This window comes from Pteronotus mesoamericanus, unplaced genomic scaffold, assembly GCF_021234165.1.
Source record: "Pteronotus mesoamericanus isolate MK-2021 breed Mesoamerican mustached bat unplaced genomic scaffold, CSHL_Meso_final contig_557, whole genome shotgun sequence".
Taxonomy (NCBI): Eukaryota; Metazoa; Chordata; class Mammalia; order Chiroptera; family Mormoopidae; genus Pteronotus; species Pteronotus mesoamericanus.
The window spans coordinates 4,408,343-4,424,013 of NW_026555200.1; the positions used below are offsets into that span (position 1 = coordinate 4,408,343).

At 56.4% G+C, this 15,671-nt stretch overlaps 1 protein-coding gene across 1 annotated transcript in view; it reads right to left on the reverse strand.

The window, feature by feature from the left end:
- DISP3 (dispatched RND transporter family member 3) overlaps positions 1-15,449 on the reverse strand; it is a 42,508-nt gene extending 27,059 nt beyond the window's left edge. The window contains exon 1 of the mRNA XM_054579649.1: positions 15,351-15,449. The gene's annotated coding sequence lies outside the window, so the exon portion shown is untranslated. The remainder of the gene's footprint in view (positions 1-15,350) is intronic.
- Between the last annotated feature and the right edge of the window lie 222 nt (positions 15,450-15,671).

The window sequence follows — 15,671 nt, forward strand, 5'->3', positions numbered from 1 at the left end:
AGCTGCCATGTGTCAATCACACCAGACCACCGGTGAAGCAACATGGCTCCAGACCTGGCTCACAACTTTGTGTGGTCTTAGGCATGTCCCATTCCCTCTTGGGGCTCCCCTTTTGGGTAAAGGCCCAGGTCCCTCCAGCTGTGAGGCCCCCAGAATCTCCAAGAAGCCCTAGTCTGCAGACCTAGGAGGATGGGTATCATCGAAGAGGCCACGCCCACACGAGGGAGGCCTGGCTGGTGGGTGGGGTCTGGCTCTGATGCCCCCTCCCCAGGGTGGGTTGCAAATCTTGAATTTGTTTTCCTTTCTCAAATGATAGGAATTGATGAGCTTAGTGAGGAGCTCCAGCTGCTGTATGGAAAGACGCCAAGGGTGGCTCCTTCGGTTCCCGTCGCTGGCTTGGACAAAGAGCATGAAGTAGGACAGACCACAAGGGATTGTGATCCTGCCTTATGATCTGTCAGGGTGGGCCCTTCGCCTGGACTCCTGCTCAGTGACCAACGTGTGTGTCCTGTCGCTGTCTCTCTGCCTCTGTTACACACACACACTCAGAGGTCGTCAGAATTAAACTCTGGGCCTCCAGGCGCCCGTGCACCAAGGTGAACTCATCCACAGAACAAGGTCCCCTCCTCCTGGGAAACGCAGCCATGTAAAGGGGAACAGCAGACCTGGGGAGCCTCAGATGGAAGGACCAGCCCAGTTTCAAAGGCCAGGCTTGGGCAACCCAAAAGCCACGTTTGCAGCATAGTCCCAATTTTATAACAGAAAAACTAACCTCAATCTATATACATATGCATTAAAAAAAAAGAAACCCGTTAACAGCGGCTGTCTCTGGGAGGATTGTGGGTGATTTTTATTTCCTCTTTTATACCTATTTCCAATTTTCTGCAATGGCCAGGTACAGTCTTACTTTTAAGATCAGAAATAAATACTATTTAAAAATAGAATGTGTGTGTTATGTGTGTGGAAGAGATTTTGCTAACAGCCTTGAACTCTGAAGAGTTCCTAGAATAGGCCTGGGAGGAGAGTCAACAAGCAGAGTTGGTTCAGGTGGTGGCAGGATGGATCCGGGTTGGAAAGCAGGACTGAGGGGAGAGGCAGCTGGCAGATGCCTGGCAGGCAAATGAGCGTGGCATCTCCCGTTCCCCTGGCGGACAGAGGGGTCTTTAAAAGGAGCAGGAAGCAGACCACAGCCCACTGGACTCAGGAGAGACATCAGGGCACATCCGGTCCAACTCTATCTTACAGATGGGGCCACCAAGGTTTGCAAGAAGGGACTTATCCAAGGTCATATTTCAGTGGCAAAGCCAGGACTTTTGGCTTGAAGGAGTGTTCAATCTGCTCCATCACCAGATTCTGGCAGTATGTGGCAGTCACAGGGAGCAACCAGACCTAGAGAAGATGACATGTGGACCCAAAGAGCCAAAATAGGGAAGCTACTTTTTTTAAAGATTTTATTTATTTATTTTTAGAGTGAGGGGGAGGGAGGGAGGGAGGAAGAGAGGGAAAGAAACATCAATGTATGGTTGCCCCTCAAGTGCCCCCTACTGGGGACCTGGCCTGCAACCCAGGCATGTGCCCTGGCTGGGAATTGAACCAATGACCCTATGGTTTGCAGGCTGGCACTCAATACACTAAGCCACACCAGTCAGGGCTGGGAGCTATTATTTAAAAAAAATTTTTTTTAATTTTTACTGAATTTATTGGGCTGACATTGGTAAATAAAATTATATAGGCTTTGGGTGCACAATTCTGTAATAACATCATCTGTATATTGTATTGCGTGTTCACCACCCCAAGGGAAGCTATTTTTAAGGTCTAAGGAAGGAGGTATTCTTCAAGTCACAAGCCAGATGGACTCCCCCATCTGGACCCAATGGGGCTTTGGTAGCAGCAGTGTTGCCTCAGAGACACCCTCAGCTTCCCACCTGGCCTCGTTCTTTCCAGAGCGGCCTCCAGGGACGCGGCCTCACACCAACAGCCCTGTTTACAACCACCCTCCTGCCGAAGGGTGGCAGACCCTTCCTTCTTTATCCCCCCATCCCAGCCAGACTATTAAAATGTAATCAAAAAGTCACATTAGACATGCAGATTCGACTTAAAATATGTACCATAGATGCATATACAATTTAATGGCAATTAGGAGCTAATCAGCTTTTTCTTCCTGACTCGAGGCGTTTTTGCCCCCCTGCTTCAAGTCTGCTCCTGGGAAACATCTTGGGGTCTTTAGTTCTCGTACCCTTGGGCTGAGAGATTTGGGTACAAGTTCAAAATGGGATATTTTTAGTTGAACAGCTCTATTTACCCTTAATACGCTAAAGCAGGGACGTTGTGCCCTTGTCTATGTCCTGGTTATGGGTCTTCCCTGCCCCTTTGGCAAGTTCAGCTCATCCGCGGCAGAGAAGGCAGGAATGGGAGGGGGAGGGGGAGGGGGAGGGGGCTGTCCCTCCTAGGCATCACTGGCACCCCGTCTGCCCAGGGTCTGCCACCACTCAGGTGCCCGGGCTCTGAGCCTACCCTCCGGAATCGCCATGTCTCCTCGGAGACCTGGGCACTCCATCTCAGAGCTGGGGGCTGCAGAGCATCGAAGACATGATGGTAAAATTGGGGCAAAATCACACCAACGGGGTAAAGCCAAAAGTTCAACGAGCTCGATGCAGACACTGACAGCTCTTAAGAGAATCCTAACATCATAATGAGCTGCGTGTCCACCAGGTGCAAGCGCTCCACCCGCCCTCTCTCATGTGCACACAGGGTGCCTGCGAGGGAGCACTCTGAGCATCCTCAGTTTACAGAGGAATAAACCACCAGAGAGGGTGACTCCCTTGCGGTCACGCAGCAAATGGGTGGAACCGGCATTTGAACTGAGGCCCCCCGAGCCCGAAGGCCACGCTCTTTCTGCCATCCCAAGCAGACCCTGAGTTCCCTGGGAACGGAAATGTAAGATGTTAGTCCTCGCTGAAGAAACCCACTGCTCTTCGGCAAGCCCACACCAGCCCCGTTAGACCTGAAATCGCGCAGGTTGGCAATTCTGCTTTTAGTAGTTGACAGCTTGGGGCGTGATGCGAAGGGGTCTCTACCAGGTACGGAACCTTCCCCAGGAGCATGGCTGTGACGGTTCATTTTATGGGTCCGCTTGACCGGGTCAGGGACGCCCAGACATTACTGTGGATGTGCAGATGGAGTGAAGAGCTTTTCCTCCCCAATGCGGGTGGGCCTCTTCCTGCCAGTCGAAGACCTGAGTAGAATAAAAAGGCTGAGGAAGAGGGAACTCCTGCTGATTCCGAGAGCTGGGACATTGTCTCTCCCTGGGCTCTTGCTGGCTTCCTGACAGGAACTTACATCATCAGCTCTCCCAGCGGTAAGGCCTTCGGACACAGACTGTAGCTGCACCATCAGCTCTCCTGGGCCCCCAACTTGCCAACTGCAGAACCTGGATGCCTTGGCCTCCACAACCATGTGAGCCAGTTCCTAGTAATCTGTCCATCTATCCACTCATTCATCCATTCACCTCCCTACCTCCTATTGGTTGTTTCTACGGAGAACTCTGACTAATACAATGGAGCATGAAGCATCCTAGAGGAAAGTGGGGTGAAGCAGGGCACTCCCTCCTAGCAGCTAGATCCAAGGGCCCTCCCCCAGTTTTATACCATGGAGCCCCAAGCTCTATCTAGAGTCTCATATGAAAATGGCAACAAAGCCAGGAAATGTCCTGCAGAGGAAGGGGCATGGCCAAGGGACTGTCTGCACAGGTCTGGGCCCTTCCCCTGGCAAGAAGATCCTCGATTTACGGCCCCACCCACCTTACCAGCCCCAAGAAAACCTGGCTTTGTGGTTGCGGCACAGGCAGGTAACCCACACTTTCTCCCATCAGACCTGCTGCCCCCTCCCCCTCCCAAGGAATACATATCATTCTCATGGGCTAAATCTGCCAGCAGAGGGCAGGAAATTCAGAGGGACACGCCTTCTGCCCTCCAAAGAAAATCCGGGCTTATTTGTTGGGAGCCCAGCTGGGGGTGGAGAGGGGAGGGAGTTAGGCAAGGGCTCTGCGGCTGTCCCGCCCAGGACCCTCATTTCTCCGAGGAAGGCAGGCTGCAGGCGTAGAGCGTTTGAAGGACAGCTGGCCGCCCTGGGCTGACAGCTGGTGAGAAAGCTGTGGGCACTGACTCGTGAGCCCAACAACTCCATATATATCAGGAAAACAAGCTTTGCGCCCATCAATACATCACCCGAGGAGCCGGCCCAGCCGGCACCAGAGGAGCCGACATTAGTGGTCACAATAGCCACTCTCACTGTCCCCCGTTCCATGTGGTCTCTGGCTAGTGGGCTCAGTGGAGCAGAACTGGCCCTTCCACACTCAAGAGGATATCAGGTACTGAGAGCTCCAGGGCCTGGTTTCCACGGGGAGGAGGGAGCTAGCATGGGCTTTGCAGTCAGACTGATCTGGGTTCAAAACCTGGCTCTGCCATTAGCTGGGAGCCGTGGGCAAGCCCGAGTTTCCTCGCCTGTAAAGCGGGGATGGTGGCACCCCACCTGCTGAGTCGCAGCAGCTGGTGTGATCATTATGGGCTTCGCAGTTGGGAGGAGGCCCCGGCTCATGGCAGGTCTGCCAGTCGGCCCTCGGACTTGGATGTGGATCCGTCAGGGTGCATGTGTTCAAGTGCAAACTCCTGGGCCAGGCACCAGATCTACCCAATCAGACTGAGGTGGGAGGAGCACAATCTGTAGTTACACCAACTCCCCAGCTGATTCTGTTGCAGGTGTTCCAGGACCCCCTCCCCAGTTCCCAGTGGCTTCCTCCAGTAGGTGATGGAGCTTTTGACCGTGCCATGCCTCCCACCACCGGGGCTCCCACTGGCTGCCCCCAGGCCCTGGGGATGGACTTAGCCTCCCGGATCTGTGTCCAGGGCTCGCTCCTTGAAGCGCCTCTTACCCCAGCCAGAGAGAGGAAGAAACGACGGTATTTGGGCAGGATCGGAGCTTTATGTTCTAGGGGCAGGGGGCGGACACACAAACAGGCCACCCAGCTCTGCCAACCAGCACCTCCTAGTGGGGTCAGGCAGTGAAAGAAAACAGAAGGCAAAGGCTTGGCAGGGAAGCTGCCCACCCACTGAGCCCTGCTGTGGCCCACCACACTGTGGTGGCACTTTCTTATTGTCACCTCTGTTGCGGCTTCAGCTCTATCAGGCAGGCTGCGGGAGCGGGGGCTGGGGTCCAAGCCTCGGTGGCCTCTGTCAGAGCCCACCCTTTCTGTCCCTGTGCGCTACCGATATGAGGAATTCCACCCGGCTGACCCGCTTTTGCCCTCCCTCCCCACCCTCTCCCGCCTGCACAACTCAGGCGGCACAGCCTGGACTCGCTCCTGGCACCCGCCAAGCAGCCTGGCATCTCTGAAGAAAAGGCAATAAAAGCTTAATAAAACCAGCAGCACTTACAGAACCTGTGAAAGACGGCCAGCTCCTCAAATACACTGCATGCCTTGGCCAACCTGTCCAGGCTGCCCCCTTCCTACCCCCTCCTTCTCCCCCAGCCCCCATGGGTCCCAAGTCCCGGTGGCTGCTCACTGCAGTTCCATGCGAGCCCAGAGGATCCATGGGGCCCAGGAGCCAGTCAGCTCCCCAGCCCCCGGATCGCTGCATTAATAAAAAATAAAAAGATCCCCACAAAATAAGACCAATAACCATGGCCATAAAAGCCAAATTGGATTCCTTCCTGGTTGATGAGCTCAGGGCCCTACTCTCTCTCTGAGACTCGATTAACAAATATGTAAAACAATCCCTTGGCACCTCTGCATCTAGGCCCCAGCCAGCGCTTGCTGGGAGCTCGAGCTCAGGGGCAAGGGAGGAGGCGGGAGCAGGGGCTGGCACCTGGGGCAGCACAGTGGCCCGTGGAGGCTGCGTGCAGGGACGTGTCCTGTCGCCAGCCTGCTGTGTGACCCAGAGCAAGGCACTTAATGTCTCTGGGCGAGTGGTCCTCCACCTCGGGGGGAGAGATGCTCTCTAAGGTGGGCTCCCCTTCATCCCTCATCAGAAGTTATTGTATAATGAGGAGGGACACAGAGGGTGGGTCCTGCTATATTGTCACTGCAAGTGTCAGGAACTGAGTAGCGTGTGCTGGAGACCGTCAGCCTCGCTGGGACACGGCAGGCGGCCCTGCCAGTGCTTCGCTCAGAGGAAATCTTGGAGACCACTATTCCTCTCTTCCCCTTGGTACACCCAGGCCACATCTATCAGTCCCACTGCAAAAGAGAAGCTGGAGGGAAAGCTGGGAGCAAAGAGATAAAAAGGCACATAATGCAAAGTGCTCAAGACCTTCAAGGGGCCACCACAACTGGTTTGGAGTGGCAGTTTGAGAAGGGACTGTACCCTCAGCCTCACCGCCTGGAAAGAAATTGGGAAGACTTAGGGCAAATCTCCCCCTCTGAAAACTCGGGGCTCCCCGAACCCCTGCAGCCTGGGCTTGTGAGGGGCCGAGGCGGCCAGCCCCACGTGAAAGCAGCACGGCAAGGGGACACTGGCGGCTGCTCAGGCCCGCGTGTCCCCAGGACAGGGCCCTTCCTCTCCCTGTCCTTGACCCCCGCATCCTGGGAGACTGGGTGATGTTGTATCCACGCAGCCCCTTGCAGCTTCTACATCATTTTCCTATAGGCTTTCCAGTCTTAGGAATTCTTGCCAACTTGTAAACAAGGAAACTGAAGCTAAGGGATTTATGTGAACCTGATTTCTGATAAGCTCAGTACTCGTCTCACTCGAATAAGATTTTATTCGCATTGTACATGTTTGAAAACTCCCAGAGTTCTAGAGCCCGCCCTCCCAAACCCTGCTGGCACACATGCACACGCTCACTCAGTGTCGGCCTCCAGAGCCATTCTGGGCACAGTCCAGGCACAGCCCTGGAGGAGTGACAGGCTCCAGGGAAGGGAGGAGAGAAGCAGCCCCAGGAACTGACACCCAGCTTCAGCATCTTGGGTGTCTCGGTAGAAACGCGCCTGCAGGACCCGCACAGCGGCTCTAGAGGAGGGCTTCCTGACAGCTCAGGAGCGAGTAACGAGAAGACAGGGAACGGGGGCTTCAGAGGGACGTGCCAGGGTGGGGGTCTCAGACTGGCCCTGAGCCCCAGCCTACCCTCCGTGACAGTGCAGCTGCCTATGGAAACAGGGGTTGAGGGTTGGAGCTGAGCAGCCGCGGCAGAGACCCTGGGGATGGAGAGCAGATCCCCGAGTACCGCTCCCCAGCTCTGCTGCCTTTCCCGTAAAATGCTTGGGACACTCAGGACCCCGGGAACTAATTGCTGTCCCTGGGCCAGAAGGCCAGGAGAGACTCGAGAAAGCCACCTGGGCCAAAGATTCCCCAGCCCCTTCTGCCCCACCCGACCCTGATCAATGGTGCAGTGCTACCCTAAGTCTAGTGGGCACCCCTTTAATCCTTCCACCACAATGGGGCTCTGTCTCCCATTTGCTTGTGACCTTGAGCAAGTCTTCCTTCCTCCCTCGGCCTCAGTTTGCCTTTCCGTCAAATGGGAGAGCTGGATTCAATGAGCTTTCGGGTACCTCCCAGTTCTGTCATTTGGGGCCCTCAGAGGGCCAGAAGTGTGACAAGGGGTGACCGAGGGCTACGGGAGCAGCTGGGAAGGGAAGCGGGTTGCAGATTTCTCCGCGTGTGCAGGCTGCAGCTTCTAGCAGCCTAGCAGCCACGTGGGCTCCAACGCTGCCACGGCTAGGAGCCCGACATCCTGCAAAATGGGAAGGGTGTGGGGTGAGCAGTAAGAAGGCAAGCTTCAGGGATTCAGCCGACTCCTCCCTGACCCTGAGCTGAGCGGGGCTCCAGGGGACAAGAACAGGACCCTCCCCTTTGTCACTACCTGCAGTCAGGCCAGGCCTCACCCAGCCAAGGCCCTGGCTGTCAAAGTCCATCAGCCCCATCCACCGATTCCTACACTCACCAATTCATTCATTCGCTTGGTCACTCATTCATAGTCTTAGTTCATTCGCTGGTTGCTGCATGCTATATAGAATAGGGACTTTCTGTTAAACCTTCATTAACTTAACTCTGCCATGTCTTGAAGTCCTTTCCTCCTGAAGGCTCTGTGAACCTTTTCACCCCAGATCTATTCTCATACTCATTAATGCCCAAGAACGCCTCTTGGCTGACATGTCCCTTTTCATCACCACTTCCTGGCTCTGTTGCTCTGGGATCATCTGCTCAAAGCCTCTGGAGGACGGGGTCGGGGAGGCAGAAACTCTTGCCGGGAATGCGCAGCGGCCGCCTGCAGTGCTCCTCGCCAGCCAGCTTGCCCCAGCTTCCTGGGCTGCAGCAGAGAAGGGGGGGTCTCCTCCTTCACCTGCAGACACTTTCGCAAACCCGCTTCTCCTCCAGCTTAGCCTAACGTCCCGGGCCACAGAGGGGAACCCAAGTCCACATCCTGCCTTTGTGAAGTCGCACGGTGATGCTTTAAAACCAGCAGATACGTCCAACTGGGGATTTCTCACATATACGCATGTCTGGAGAGAGGCAAGTCCCGGCTGCGTCTCCACGGAAGGAGCAGGGGAAACATCTGGATAACTGCCAGAAAGGTCCCGCCAGTCTGCCAGATGTTGCCCACAGCTGGACATCTGAAAAGGGATCTGCCTGGCTGCGTGGCAGTCAAGAGGCAAATGGTCAACTCATGTCACCCTGTCAACCGGGACACAGCTCAAGTCCCTATGGACAAATGACACGGATTACTGAAGGATCCAAAGGGTATTTTTGGCTTCAATCACACTCATCTTTAAAGGTCCAAAACAAGTTCATAATAAAGGTCAAAGTGTGAGCTTCACCTGTCTTGTGGTGGGTGTGGCCACGGCACCCAGGGCCAGCTTGCCTGGGTTTGAGTCCTACGTCCATTGCTCACTAGCAAGCGGCTCAGTCTCTCTCTCTCTCTTCTCATTTCTCATCTTTAAAATGAAATAATAATGGTAACTCTCTTAGAGGCCTGGTATTAGGATGGAATGACAGTACCTACAAAGCTCTAAGCCCAGGGCCTGGCAGGCGGTAAACATTCAAAATATGTTAGCCATTATTATAATCATTGTTATCTTCGGGAAATCACCCTGCAGAACTTACCGGCTAAGCATGTGAGAAACCCCAGAACAGAGCAAAGGCCAGCTCGGGAGGGGAGAACACATGGCCTCGCCCCAAACATTGCGGCAACGCCCGTTAGCCAGGGCGGCCCCAGCTCCCGGCCCCCTTGTGCTGCCTTCCCCCCTGGAGAAAAAGGGAGTAGCACGTTCTCCTTCATGACAGGAGTGGCTTCAAGCTGGCAGGCACGTCCCCTGTAACATGGTTTGGCAAAGGGTGCATCGTCCAGGTGCCAGGATGTGTGCAGGATGCTTCGGGCAGATGGCTGAGCAGGAATGAGCCTTCTCCAGCGCCCCCCTCTCTCACCGAGACACCGAGCTGGGGATCGCGCCCAGGGGTACTGCAGGCCCCGCCTGTGGGGAGCTTACTTCCTGACCCTGGGATGCCCACATGCCTGGAGCATGGCCGCTGAGTCTGAGTGGACACAGGGGTCCCTCGTCTACTTCCGGTGGGGGACCTGGGAGAGCCATCACTTATCGCCCCTCCCTTGTGTGGGGCAGGAGGTTCCAGGGGCAGGGATGGGAGGACGGAGACAAGTTCCCCACGTCTGCACGCCCAGTGCCTGGCGCGCGGGGGTGCTGCTCGGGCAGACGCTCGGGGTGGGGGACGACGGAGAAGGCTTTTTCAGTCTCTGGACACTGTCTCCTGGGATGTCACTCCCTGGTTCCAAAGAGCCTGGCTCCCTGGCCCCTGCCCTAAGAGATATGCTTGGTTCCCACAGGCACCCAAATCCAAGTCAACCCTTCCCTTTGTCCCCGCCGCCTCCTTGTTCCTAATGGCCAAGCTCACTGCACACAGCAAGACCCGGATCTGCCACCCAATGGCCCTTTCCAAATGGCTCAGGTCCCCACTCTGGTTCCCTCAGAGGGAGGAGCAAAGGGAGGAAGCAGATGACAGAGGCAAGGGCACGGCTGGCCAGGGTTCCGCATGTCCAGTGCGGTCTCCCCCGAGTTCAGGGAAACATACCGGCCCCTGTGTGCCCCAGGGGCTGACCCCAGGGCCCTGTACCAGGCTTCCTCCTTCTGCATTTTGGGAGAGACACAGCTTCTGCCGGCACAAATGCCAGCGAGCGTGACAAGGACTGGAGGTGCAATGTAAATAGTCTGCTGCTGTCCCTCAGCTCCTCCTTCCGGTGGCTGTGCTTCCAAACCTCCTCCTTCACCCCTAGAGTGAACCTGCCAGCGGGGGCTCCGCAGGGCCCCACTGGCCTCTTCACTAGCTGTGTCACCTTAGGCAGGTGAGTCAACTCCTGTAGCTGCAGGTCCTTCCATTGGGAAGTGGAATAAGAACATTTCAGGCCCTGGCTGGTGTGGCTCAGCGGATTGAGTGCCAGCCTGTGGAGCAAAAGGTCGCCGGTTTGATCCCCAGTCAGGGCACCTGCCTGGGTTGTGGGCCAGGCCCCCAGTTGGTGTTGTGTGCGAGAGGCAACTGAGCGATGTTTCTCTCACACATTGATGTCTCTCTCTTTCTTCCTCCCTTCCCCTCACTCTATAAATAAATAAAATCTTTTTTTTTTAAAAGAACACTTTGGACTATACGTCAATTAATATACATAAAGCACTGAGCACAGCACCTGGCATGCGGCGAATGGTCTGTATTTGCTAGTGTCGTTCACAACGAAGAAGAGGTGGGGACCTGAGGCAGGTCACCAGGGTCAGGCTTGATGTTGGGGGGATGCAGAGGAGAGGACCTGGGCAGGGGGAGCCGGCTGCATCTGCCCTCTGCATGTGGAAGGGAAGTATTAGGTTTACCGCCCGCACTGGTTCACCCCCCTTCACTGGGGCCGTTTCTGAGCTTCTCACGCAGTCAGGGAAGCCTGCGTGTGAAGCACAGCCTGCGTTTCTGAGATTCAACCAACGTGCTGTGTGGTGCCGGGCAACTCGCCTGCCCCCTCTGAAATCAGTTCCCCACCTGCCCAGGCCTCGTGCAGCCCTCACCTCTCAGGGAGTTCAATGGTCTGTCCTAGCCCCAGCCTCACAGTGGGACCCCTGCCTGAGCCTGTCTGTCTGTCGTCTGTCTGCCAGGCAAACAGGTTCCCAGTTCTCAGGGCAGGGGCAGAGCCGGAGCCCGAGACGCAGAGGGGAGGCGCCCAGCGGTGCCCTGGCTCAGCGGCCTTGAGTACCGCCTGTGGGCCAACGAGATAGGGTCAGAGCTAAGCTCAGGGGGCAGCGCTGCCCTTCACCTCCGACCTAGGAGGCAGAGGGACTTCCGTTCCTTGGAAACTATCGCGTAAGTGGGTTTCTTCACACACACAAAATTCATTGAATGAATGAATGAGTGAATGAACAAATACTGCAAATAATACAGAATACTGGGCAATATAGGGGCTCTGACTTCATTCAGATCAAAATCCGATCCCAACTGGGCTTCTCCTAGCTCTGTGGCCTTGGGCAAACCTCTAGACTCTTCTGAACCATGGCCTTCCCATATATTGAATGGGGATACCCGGCCACGTGCCCTGAGACGGTCGCAAGGTTAAGCGAGATGGCATGAAGAAACGTTTAGCACATGGCACATAGTAGGTACTCAACAAATGCGGCTATTGCTATCAGTACCGCTGTTCCCAGCCTGCTGCGCCCGTTGCCAGGCAGAGGACCCGAGGCCAGCAGCAGCCTCGTCTGTGCCCAGTTCCAAAGGGCTCTGACTGCCGCGCGGACACGGAGTCATGGAAGGCCGCCCACCCTCGTACCTCTCGGCTGGTGAGGAGCGGGAATGTGGACGGCTGGCTTTCTGGTGGCCAATCAGGAGTGAGCTCGCTGGGGGAGGCTCTGCCACCCTCCCTGGACCTGTCCCAGAAGCAGCCGTGCCTCTGGTCTTTGTCAAGCAGCTGGAGCACGAGCCGCACTGTCTGCCCGTGAAATGCGACTTTTGGAAAACATGCATATTTGTGAATCTATTTTGGGCCGACACTGCTCTTTATTTATTTTCCCCAGGCTTTGTGTCTGGAACCCAGCTAGGAAGGGTGTTTTGACAGACTTTGACACTGCTTCTCTGGCAGAGATGTGCTCGGGTGGGGGAGGGTGGGCAGGAGGAGGAAGATTTCAAATGGCAAGCCTTCCTCCTCAGCTGGGACTGACCGACAACCAGACACCCCCTTCTCGCTGTCCCAGCCTTCAGTGTCCCCGTATTTGGGCGGGGGAGGAGTACAAGAGGTTCACATGGGGAAACAATTTCAGAGACAGGGAAAGGAATCCAAGAGGCCAATCCCTGAACTCCCAGTGATAATATCAATGCCAATAATGCTATTATCAACCACCGCTGCCACTGGAAGGAGGAGCTGGAAAAACCAGCATTTTTGGGTGCCTATTTTTACGGCTAACAGGCGGCCAGCTGTTTACCCTGAAGGAAACCACCTCATCCTTCAGCATCTTGCTTTGTTCACCTGTAAAGGTGATTTGTGCAGTACCCAGTTCATGGGGCTGAGGGGAGTGGCTGCTTGGACAAATGGTAGACTGTCTTCTCTCCCAGCCTCCGCTCCTGGCCAGCTGCCTATGGGCAGCCTACTTTCGAGTCTTTGGACTTCGGGCTGATCGCCCCATCCCTAGCCACCAGGCAGGGCCTCTAAAGCTGCTCTCGGTCCCTTCTCTCTGGTCATTTACAATCGAAGTTGGCCTTAAGGGAGGAGGAGCCTTCGATGGCTTCACCTGCCTTTGAGTGACCAGGCAAGTGGGAGGGAGATGGGGAGACGAGGGAAACATGTCTGAACTACAGAGAAAAGGGTTTAAACCATGATCCCAAGGCTCTGAGGATCAGGCGATTCAGGTTTAAGTCATTCATTCGTTCGTTCATTTGTTCATTTACCGAGCATCCACCAGCAAAACCAGTGGCTCATGCAGGGGATATACTGACAGTAGCATCAATGCTTCCCTCAATGGAGATTGCATTTCAGCTGTGTGACTTCAAGAAAATTACTTGACATCTCTGGGCCTATAAAGGAAATCATCTGGACATACCTTGTTCAGGGGACAGGATGACTTCAATAGTGGTGGCTGCTCTGAGGAAGGGGAAAGGTACCATACCCCCTGGGGTTAGAACTGCGATTACTAATCCCTCCCACACTCCAGATGCTCATGAGAGCGTCAGCGTCGCACATTATTAGGGCCAAGAAGAGACCCTGAAGTTCCCCTCAATCAGCTCTACTCTTGTACAGACCGGAAGCCTGAGGCTCAGAGAAGGGAATTCACCCAAGGACACAGGTGGCTTGTGCACAAGCTGAGACTGGGCCCCAGGTCTCCCCTCTTGCACTCCAGAGCTCCTTCCACCACAACACGTTGGGACTCTTCCTCCCTCAGCCCAGCTTCTAGATTTTAAGGGCAACAGCAGGAGAGATGGCAAAGGGCAAGTGAGGGCACGGGTACCAGATCCTTCAAAAAGCCAGATCCCCGGGGAAGCGGGGGTGGAATGAATCACTTGCTGTGGAATCCTGGCCCCTTGGGGACACCATGAGGATTCTTTTGCATCTGGCCCTGGAAATTTTCCTGGGCAGCTGTGAGGCCATGGGTGGAAAGGGAGGGGTGTCAGACTTCCAAAGGGGGAAGTAGGGGTTCAGAATCTGCCAGGAGAATGGAGCCAGCTTCCCCGAAGAGCCAGCTGTACCCACACGGGAAGAGACTGAAGGAAAGTTGGGGAGAGAGTGAAGGCGGCTGAGGAGGAGCTGGAAAAAGCAAAAAGAAGAGAGAGAGATGGAAAAGATAAACACAGGGCAGGAGAACAGAGCAGGGAAACAAAGACACAGAAAGTGCAAGCAAAGAATGATGCCCAGAGAGAGGGGAGCGAGGTCTGAAGAAGGGGAGCTCCGCACAATGGACTCTGAGCCTAAAACCAGGATTCCGCAAGGCTGGGCTTCCGCGGGCAGCCGCCACTTGGGCCAGAACCTCCTCCCTCCATTTGGCAAATGCCTGGTTCCAGCCCAGGTCTGCACTGGGATGCGGGGAGGGTCTGCTCTGCCACCCTCTGCTTTTTTGGAAGGAGCAGGACAGTGTGTGTGTTGGGGGGGCGGGGAGCGGGTGTTGTGTGCACACGGAGCCTGAGCCGCGCTGTGAGTCACTGGGTGTCCCTGTGAGCACCCCGCCCTGAGCTCAGGAGTCTGGGGCTTATTCAGGTGTCCGGAGACAGCAGGACCTGGAGGGAGGGTGCTGCTCCAGTGGCTGGTGCTTGTGGGAAGACCTGTGCTGGCCCACGTGCTGTGGATCTTCCCCTCTGTGCGTGGACTGTGGGTGGATGCGTATTTGTGTGAGTGGACAATGAATCTGTGTGGGGACACTCTGCGGGTGGTCCGTAGGTCTCTGTGAGTGTGCAAGGGGGTTCGTGGGGGCTGAAGGCCCGCCGCGCTGTCTCAGTGCTCACCCAGGCCGCGCAGGGAGGGGGATCTGCACCCAGCTTCAGGAGGGGCTTGGGGAGCTGGCGTCGGCTTCCACAGCAGAGAGGGGCACAGGAAAGGAAGCCTCCAAGGAGGCATCCTCCTAGCCCAGCTGTGAGCCCTCACCCGCTTCCCCCACCCCCGCCCCGGGGGAGTTGCTAAAAGTTCTCCCAGAGGCGGGGTTGACTCCTGGGACTCCACTCGCTCCAGAAATCCTCCCCGATCCTCAGCACCGCCCCTGCTCGGCTGCCCTCACCCCTCGACTCGCGTTCTCGGCAGGGCCTGGGACCCTCGCGTTCGGCTTCCAGGGCCCACCCCGTCTGCCCCAGAGCTCCCGCGCCCAGCTGGACCTGCCACCAGGTTAATTGGGCTCCAGCACTCAGGAAATGTCTCGCTGGCAGCGTAAGGGCGCAAAGGTGGGGAATGGAAGGAAAGGAGGTCATTAACCTTTTTCTGTTCCCTTCCTCCGCTCTAGCCCGGCAAAGAGCCGGGACCGGGGCGGTTCAGACTGACGCTCAACTTTTACGGAATCAGCCATCCACCCGCTGGAGGAGCAGGGGGCCAGAGGTCGGAAACCCCACGGTTTCTGTTCATCAAACTGGCCCGGGCAGACCGAGGCTGCTTGGGCCCTCTGGGAGTTGCTGCGGAGCTGGGGACCGGCCGCGGGAGGCAAGCTCTGGGCTCTGCCCACCACCGGCCGGCTTTCCCGGGTTGGTGGGTCCCGAGGCCCGCATCCCGGACTGGCTGGAGAGCTGGAGAACTTCACACACTGCCCTGGGAGGTAGGGGTAGTGGCGGCGCGGAGGACTTGCCCCGTTCCTCTGAGCAATGCATCCCCCAGCCCAGACCCGGATGGCGCCCAACGGCCGTCGCACTCACCTCAGCTGGCCAAGCTGAGCTGGCTGAGCCGCGGGCGCGGGAGGGATGCGCGCCGGAGGGGCCGGGGACTGCGGCCACCCAGCCGTGCGGACTTGTCCCCTCGCGCGAGTCGCAGGAAAAAGCTCTTCGGAGCTGCAGGAGGCCGGGGTTCCCCGCTCCGCTCCAGAGCGCGCAGCCAGCACGCTGCGTGGTGCGGATCCTGCCCCCAGCACGCAGCCCAAAGCAGTCCGCGCCACCGCCTTTTATTCGCCGCCCGCCTTTGTTTGGGTCCTGGCTTCTACCACTGGATGTGGGGGTGTCCTGAGCAGGCTCTGAGGCCGC